The sequence below is a fragment of the Plecotus auritus genome, assembly GCF_963455305.1.
Source record: "Plecotus auritus genome assembly, chromosome: 5".
NCBI classification, from domain to species: domain Eukaryota; kingdom Metazoa; phylum Chordata; class Mammalia; order Chiroptera; family Vespertilionidae; genus Plecotus; species Plecotus auritus.
Genome location: NC_137776.1, coordinates 149,694,827 through 149,702,789, shown reverse-complemented (window position 1 = coordinate 149,702,789; position 7,963 = coordinate 149,694,827). Strand labels below are relative to the sequence as shown.

Here is a 7,963-nt window from a genome sequence, read left to right as displayed (position 1 = left end):
TTTGTTTTGAGAATCTGCTGAAAAAGTATACATCATTAAAGATATAATTTTTTATGAGTAATATCAGGGTTTATATCTACAGATCTGAAGTTTCAACCTCAGGTAAATCACATTTGTTTTTGGACTGTGACAGATGCTGCATCATTATTGTATTATTTAGGAGGCAGAAACGGATCTGAAAGGAATTATTTAAAACAAAAGCCCCAAAATCTTAACTTTTATGATATACTAGTGGCCTGGTGCATGGATTCGTGCACATTTAAAGGAAATTAATTAGAAGAAATATATATATATATATATATATGTATTTATTTTCACATAAGGAAGCATTTATTTGAGGTTTAACATGAAATCATACAAATAAAATTTGTATAAACACAAATCCACATTGAATCATAACAAAGATAGCAAAAGACAAAACAAGAAAAACTAATTGGCAGCTATGTACAGTTTTACACAGTTGTGTCTTGTACACTAGAAAGCCCTTTACAAAATAATCATGTTAGAGCAAGAGAAGACCAATCAATCTTCAATGTCGTCCTGCCAGATGGGTTACTTTAGCAATCTCCTTCTGTTTTCTCCAGTGTCCTCCTTTAGTGCTGATAATTGTTTTGGCGATTGCCTCTCCCTCGAGACGCCTTGCCATAAGTGCTCTGTTGACCACTGTAGTCTGCATATCCCTGTCCATATCCATAGTCCCATAGTTATACCCAGTATAATCATATCTGCCATAGCCACTATAGTTTTGATCACCACCATAGGCACTATTGTAATATCCTTGATCATAATATTATTAAATCCTTGGTTCCAATTTTAACCCTGACCTTGGCCTCGAACCCTAGTACTGCCTCTTCCACCAGCTGCAGCACCTCTTCCTCCCTTTTGTTATTGCTGTTGCTGCCTATATACCTCTTTGGGTTGGGCAACTTTGATTTCACACTTCCAGAACCTACTTGATGATATCTGCTTTCTAACAACTTCTTTACTGGCTCCTCATCAGTGTATGTGATAAAACAAAAACCTCTTCTCTCATTTGTTTTTGTATCCATGGGAGGTTCAATATTTTCAATCTCTACAAAGGCTCCAAAATATTCTTTAATTTGTTCTTCAGGAGTATCTGAGCTCAATCCACCCACAAAAACCTTTTTGTGGGGTTCCTTCCTTTTTAAAGCTTTGGCCCTTTTGGGGGTCTATCAGTTTGCCATCCAGTTTGTGTTCCTTCAGTTCCAAAACCTTATCAACACTAGCAGCATCTTTGAAAAGCACAAATCCAAATCCTCTTGATCGTCCAGTGGCTGGATCTGTTTTAATTGTGCAGTCTACAACTTCCCCAAAATCGAGACAAATATTCAGTCTAATCTTTCTTGCTTGTATCCCAGCTCAAGCCTCCAATAAACATTTTACCATCATCCTTCTGATTCTTGCTTGCGTTGATCTTGGATCCCTCTGCGAAGTCTCCGTGTTGCTGTACTCATTCACATCCTTCACGGTAGCGGCCTTGTCAGCCTGTGGGTGCTGGCACACAGTTTGGGTTGTGGCAGCGGTGGCAGAGCATTGTATAGAACCGATTTAAACTGGCAGCAGAAGAGCTAGAAGAAATATTTTAATATCGCTATTCTCCCTTTCTCTATAATAGAAGTGTCAATCAAATTCATGATCGACAATGACAGATTGAAACACATGCGTGAGATTGGCGCAAGCGAGAGCTTTACTAATGTTATGTATTGTGCCTGCGTGAGTAAACTTAGCTTTCATAGATATAGAATAAACTTTCTTAATTAGACCTGCTTTCTGATTTAGCTAAACATTTTGCAGCCCAGTGAAGCACCCCAACTTCTCTTTCAGGTAATTGCCAGCAACACAGCAATAAATATCAACACAAAGCAGATTATTATTGTACATCACACAGGGAGAACAAAGGGTAAAATATTTAACTGCAGCAGTGTTTGACTATATTCTGTGCAGTGAGAAAACCTGAAGTCATTTTCAAGGTCCACTATTTCTTTCTTCTTCTCAGTTGGGTCAAGTTTTTAAGCTTTCTAAATCTCCGTTTACTAGCTAATGAAATGAAAATAGGGTTCCATAGAGTCTCCTATCTAGCTACTCCAGGACTTCTGTGAGGATCAAATGAGATGAGGCACAGGAAAATGCTTCACAGACATTTGGTTGCAGTATAAAATGTTTCCACCTGGCTATAAAGCAAGTCATGTTCCTGGGTTGAAGAAACTCCAAGGAGACTAGTCTCTAGGGAGAGGGCGGGCATTGCTACGTGACATCATTACCTGGCGGCCCACAGCCACTGTTTTGGGGCTGAGCTGGGCTGTGGGCTACATTTTGTGACATGGGGTCTCAGCAATGTCAGCTGCAATTTGGTGGGCTATCACTCCAGGGTGGTGGCTGGGCCTGTGTCCCACTTGGGGGAAGCCAAGTGTTGCTTTGTGGGTGCCAGGTCTGTGGTGCCATTTCTCTGTAAATGGCCAGTGTGTGTCACGGCAGCTCCTGTGTTCAGCATCTGGCCCCTGGTGGTCAGTGTGAATCATAGCGACCAGTCGAATGGTCGGACACTTAGCATATTAGCCTTTTATATACAGGTATATAGATATGAAGGTAATTTAATTATATATGAAATTTTACTACATTTATATAAAATCGTATGTATATAATTTCAATGCACAGTAGGGTTCAGTGAGGTCAAAGAATTGTAGCTGGAGGGTCGTTGGGCAGGTGCAGTGGAAGTACGGATTATGGTGGACATAGTGGGTATTTGACATAGATGTTTTGAAGGTGGTAATGAAAGGTCTAGGGTTTATATGTGGAATGATAGGATGAAGAGGAGTGGATACTAATGTTTTAGGTGAGAAATTCAAGAAACTGAGGTCAGAGTAGCATCTGGTTTATCTACATAGATGTTGAAGCAACTAAGAGTGATAACAGGTGTAGAGGTTGAGAGCTGGAGGAATGACAAGATAGCAGCTTCAGGTGAGGTAGTGGGCAGTACAGCCAAGTAGTACAGGCTTCAAAGAGCTGTGTTTTTTGTTTGTTTTGATGGGGAGAGGGGAGAGAAATAGTTTGAAAATGGCAATGGGGAGCAAAAAGAACAACTACTGAATTTCTTATGGCCAAAGGATGTTGGTTATGCAAGTAAGATATTTCTATTTAAGAGTAACATTTTTATGGAATGGTCAGATTTCAGTTAACAAAGCATCAACTAACATTTATTTAGTAGTTAAGACCTGTTAAGCATTATTCTAAATGTTTTATAAGAAGATTAAAGACATGCTCAGTGAGAGTTTAGAATGGAGGGAATTTGCAGACCTCAATTTAGGACTCTCAAATGGCTGGGTGAAAAGGTTTGAAAGGGAGGGAAGGGTGATTCGATCATGGTGGGGATTGTATGCCTCCATTTGGGGATGAAAGCCCTTATGACCAGTACTTGCTACTCAAAGTGAAATTCATAGCACTGCAGAGTCAACATTACCTATGAGATGATTAGAAATGCAGAAATTCATGTCCTATTCCAGACTGACTGAATCAGAAGCTGCATTCTAACATGTAACCCCACATGATGGATATGCACATTAAAATTTGAGAGGAGCTGCTTTAGAGGACTACTGGGGCCTTTCAATTAAGATGCATAACCTAATAAGAATAGGAACATAGAAGATGAGAGTTTAGAGGGAATATGACTGTACGTATTCCAATTTAAGGAACTTGTAAGTAACTCTCTGTGTACATGATGTTAATAAGTGCAGGGAATGTAACAAAGGCATAATTGAAACACTGCAGTGAATTGAATTGAATGTAGGCTGCTACTCCAATGAAACTGCTGATTCACAGGTAATTGGCATTATATGGACATCTTCTTCCCAACCACAGCAATTGCTTGTTTTGTGGTTTGAGTGAATGAATGTGTTTGGCTTGAGTAGAAATTTCCAAGGTAAGAAAGTTGCCAAGAAGCTGTGACAATAATGAAAGGCTTGAAAGTATTATGATAAACATCATGTTGTCTCTCTTCTCTTCTTATCATGTACAGAGAGCCTCTCTGAGTGCTGAGAACAGAGTAAGGATTTGCCTTATATTAACTTTTGTTTTTAGGGTATCTAATATTTGGCTATTATGGGCACTGGCTGGGTATTTGCTTACAAAAGTAAATAAAAGGAAGTCTTTGAAAGTTTTTCTATGTCAGAAGCACACCTCAAAACTTTTATATGTAATCTGATAGCATAGCTGATAAAAATGAAATAATTCTGGATTCATTGCAAGGAGATAACTAATGAGATATTATGGTGAAAGTTTTAAGATGAAGAGAGCAGATAAGCCCACTATTATATTAGAAAATTCTTTTAGCTCTTAGGATAATGCCAAATGGATCTTTAATTACTTGGACAACTACTAAAAATCATATAATCTTTGGTTATTTTGGATTATCAATGATTCAGGTTTTTCTAAGGGCAAGACAATTCAAGATTTGAAAAGTGACATATTTAATCAGAGGCTAATCCATTTTATGTAGGACTGAGTGAGAATGTAGAAGAATAGAAACTTTTCAGGTAATAACCAACAGTAGAACTTAAACTATTTTAAAATAGGTTCAAGTGACTCAATGTCACAAGCATTCCAAGAAAGAAACATTTATCAAAATAAAAACCCTAGTGATTATGAGACAAAAATAGTGGGGAAGTGCTAAAGTTTATAAGACAGAGTGTGATAGACTTACTACATCAATAATCCCAATTAATGGCTCCCCTGTATCATGATGTTTGTCCTGTATCTCTTTGGTCCCTCCTACTCCAAATCTGTGCTTTGTTAAATGCACTGCTTTAGTCAGTGGAATGCTGTACATACATAAAGTTGCATAATTGGGTTTGCTCTTTCTTGCTTTCCTGCCTCCACTATAAGAAAATGTGTGGGATGGCCTGATGGATCATGAGACACATGGAATAGAGTTGAGTTAGCCCAGTTGTCCCAGCTGAAGCTCCAGACAGGTGAGAAAATCCAGCCAAGTTCAGCAAAGCTGCCTAGTCAACCCAAAACTGACCAGTTACTATAGCTGCACTCTGCCAAGCACAGCTCAGCTGAGCAGAATACTTAGCCAATTAAAAGTCATGATCAAAAATAAATATTTGCTTTTGTATACTCCTGAGGTTTTCTGGTTGTTTGTTATGCAGTATTATTGTGGCAATAGAGAACTGATATACAAAGAAAGGACATGCGTTGTATGGTTTCTTTACAAGATATTACACTTTTCCTTTTTTATTTTTTAGTTTCTATTAATAAATTATACACACACACACACACACACACACACACACATATATATACACATAAATGCAAGCACATGGATTCAGGCTGAGTAAAATTCCATTAGAGTATTTTCAAATGTGTGAAAAATAAAGAATAATAGCATGATAAAAGTAGGAGAGTGGCTTCAATGTGTCCATAAAAGAGATGCCTATTTTTAGTAATAACTTAGGCTTTAATATTTGCTTATGTTTGTGTCGATATGCACTTCCTGTATGGGGGACTCTCACAATAGTGTTATTCCTACTATACAAGAATGAGTCCAGTTTCTAATGAGTTCATATGTCCAGTTTGTATTGAGATCATTTGATACTTGATGCTATAAAATAATAGTTAATACAAAATAGTATTTATTGTATGCTAGGTACTATTTTAAGATTTTTTTTTACATCTATTAAGTCATATCATCCTCCTAAGAATCCAATTTAGTAGCTATGGTGATTTTCACCATAGATAGAGGAGGAAACTGAGGCACAGAGAGGTTGAGTGTCTTCCTGAAGTTCACACAGGATAATAATTGGTAGAGCTGGGATTTGGATCCTGGTAGTTTGGCCATGTATATTCGAATTTGTATTAGGCAAGGATATCTTTTAATTTACTAAGAGGCACACCCAAGTGAGGAGAGAGCTCTAGTGGAGAAAGTGTAGTATCCCATATAATAACCCTATATAATAAAGAGGTAATATGCAAATTGACTGCCACATCCTCACAAGATGGCTGCCTATGAACATCCCTTTTAGTGAGGGATGACCAAACAACTGAACAAGCAGGCTGCGTGGGGTGACCAGGCTGGCAGGGGGGCAGTAAGAGGCAACCAGGCCAGCAGGGAGGCAGTTAGGGGTGACCAGGCTGGTGGGGGGAGGTGCAATTGGGGGTGACCAAGCCAGTAGTGGGGGCAGTTGGGGCAGTTAGGCTGGCAGGGGAGCAGTGAGGGGCGACTAGGCTGGCGGGGGGGAAATTAGGGGCGACCAGGCCGGCAGGGGGGGCAGTAAGGAGTGACCAGGCCGGCAGGGGGGTCATTTGGGGGCGACCAGGCTGGCAGGGAGGGGGCAGTTGGTGGTGACCTGGCTGGCAGCGGGGGGCAGTTATGGGCAACCAGCTCAGCAGGGGGGGCATTTAGGGGTGATCAGGCCAGCACACAGAGGCAGTGAGGAGCGTTCAGGTCAGTGGGGGTAGGGGGCATTTAGGAGTGACCAGGCAGGCAGGCAGGTGAGCGATTAGGAGCCAGCAGTCCAGGATTGTGAGAGGGATGTCCGACTGCCTGTTTAAACTGGCAGTTGTACATCCCCCAAAGGGTGCTGGATTGGAGAGGGTGCAGTCTGGGCTGAGGGGACCCCCCATGCATGAATTTCGTGCACCGGGCCTCTAGTCTACCATATATGTTCAACATCAGATGTTTTTTTTTTCTTTTAAGTAATTTAACATAGAAAATTAGAGCATTTTACACTGATCAGGTTTCTTCAGGGTAATAATTCTTCTGTTTGTCTTATAGTCATATGTGCTAATTTGTATAGTACATTTGTAATGTGTGACATAACAGTTGGGTAAAAATAATAGGCAGAAATACAAAAGGAATAATTAAAAGGCATAAAGATGTTAGGATTATAACTTAAACCTATGATGAGACTCTTAAGAACTTCATTCTTTAACCCAGCAGAAATCTCGATTTCACTCTCAGAGAGAGTATAGTTCAACATGTCCAGATAGGTAAAAACATTTCCATGTGCACAAAGAAATCTGCATTTCTTGGTGTAATTACTTGGTGTAATGTTTACGCCTGCAGTCCCTAGAGAGGCAGTGACCAATAGAACTCTATGGTGATGGAAATGTTCCATATCTGTGCTGTCCACATTTGCCATATGTTCAGTTGAGGAACTGAAGTTTTGATTTTACTTAATTTTAATTTTAGGTAATTTGAATTTTAATTAAAATAGCCAGTGTGGCTAGTGGTTTTTTAAAATTGAAATATAATCGACATACAATATCCAATTAGTTTCAGGTGTACATAATAGTGATTTTATATTTATATACATTACAAAATGATTACCACAATACGTCTAATTAGCATCTGTCACCATACAAAGTTATTACAATCTTACTGACTCTATTTCTTATGCTGTATATTACATCCCCATTACTTTTTAATGTTACAACTGGAAATTTGTACCTCTGAATCCTTTTCACCTATTTTGCCAGCCCCCTAACCATCCCCCCTCTGGTAAATACCATGTTGTTTCTTGTATTTATGAATCTGGTTTCTGTTTTGTTTGTTCATTGTTCTGTTTTTTAGATTACACACCTAAGTGAAATCATACAGTATTAGTTTTAGTTGGACTTATTTCACTTAGCATAATACCTTCAAATCCATCCATTCATGTTGTTGAAAATGGCAAGAATTCATTCTTTTTTATGACTAATATTCCATTGTGTGGAATATTTTTTGACTGTGTAATATTCCACATATCTATCAATGAGCACTTAGGTTGCTTCCATATCTTGGCTGTTGTAAGTAGTGCTTTGATGAGCATAGGGGAGCATACATTCTTTTGAATTAATGTTTTTGTTTTCTTTGGATAAATACCCCAAAGTGGAATTGCTAAATCATATGGTGGTTCTATTTTTAATTTTTTGAGGAGCCTCCATACTGTTTTCCATAGTGGCT

General features: G+C 38.9%; 1 pseudogene across 1 annotated transcript in view; it reads right to left on the bottom strand.

The window, feature by feature from the left end:
- Nucleotides 1–593: 593 nt before the first annotated feature.
- LOC308248330 (heterogeneous nuclear ribonucleoprotein D-like) overlaps nucleotides 594–7,963 on the bottom strand; it is an 85,191-nt pseudogene continuing 77,821 nt past the window's right edge. Inside the window, exons 3-4 of the transcript in view lie at nucleotides 838–1,589; nucleotides 594–680 (exon numbers count right to left, since the gene is read on the bottom strand). The product of the transcript in view is annotated as a heterogeneous nuclear ribonucleoprotein D-like (transcript). The remainder of the gene's footprint in view (nucleotides 681–837; nucleotides 1,590–7,963) is intronic.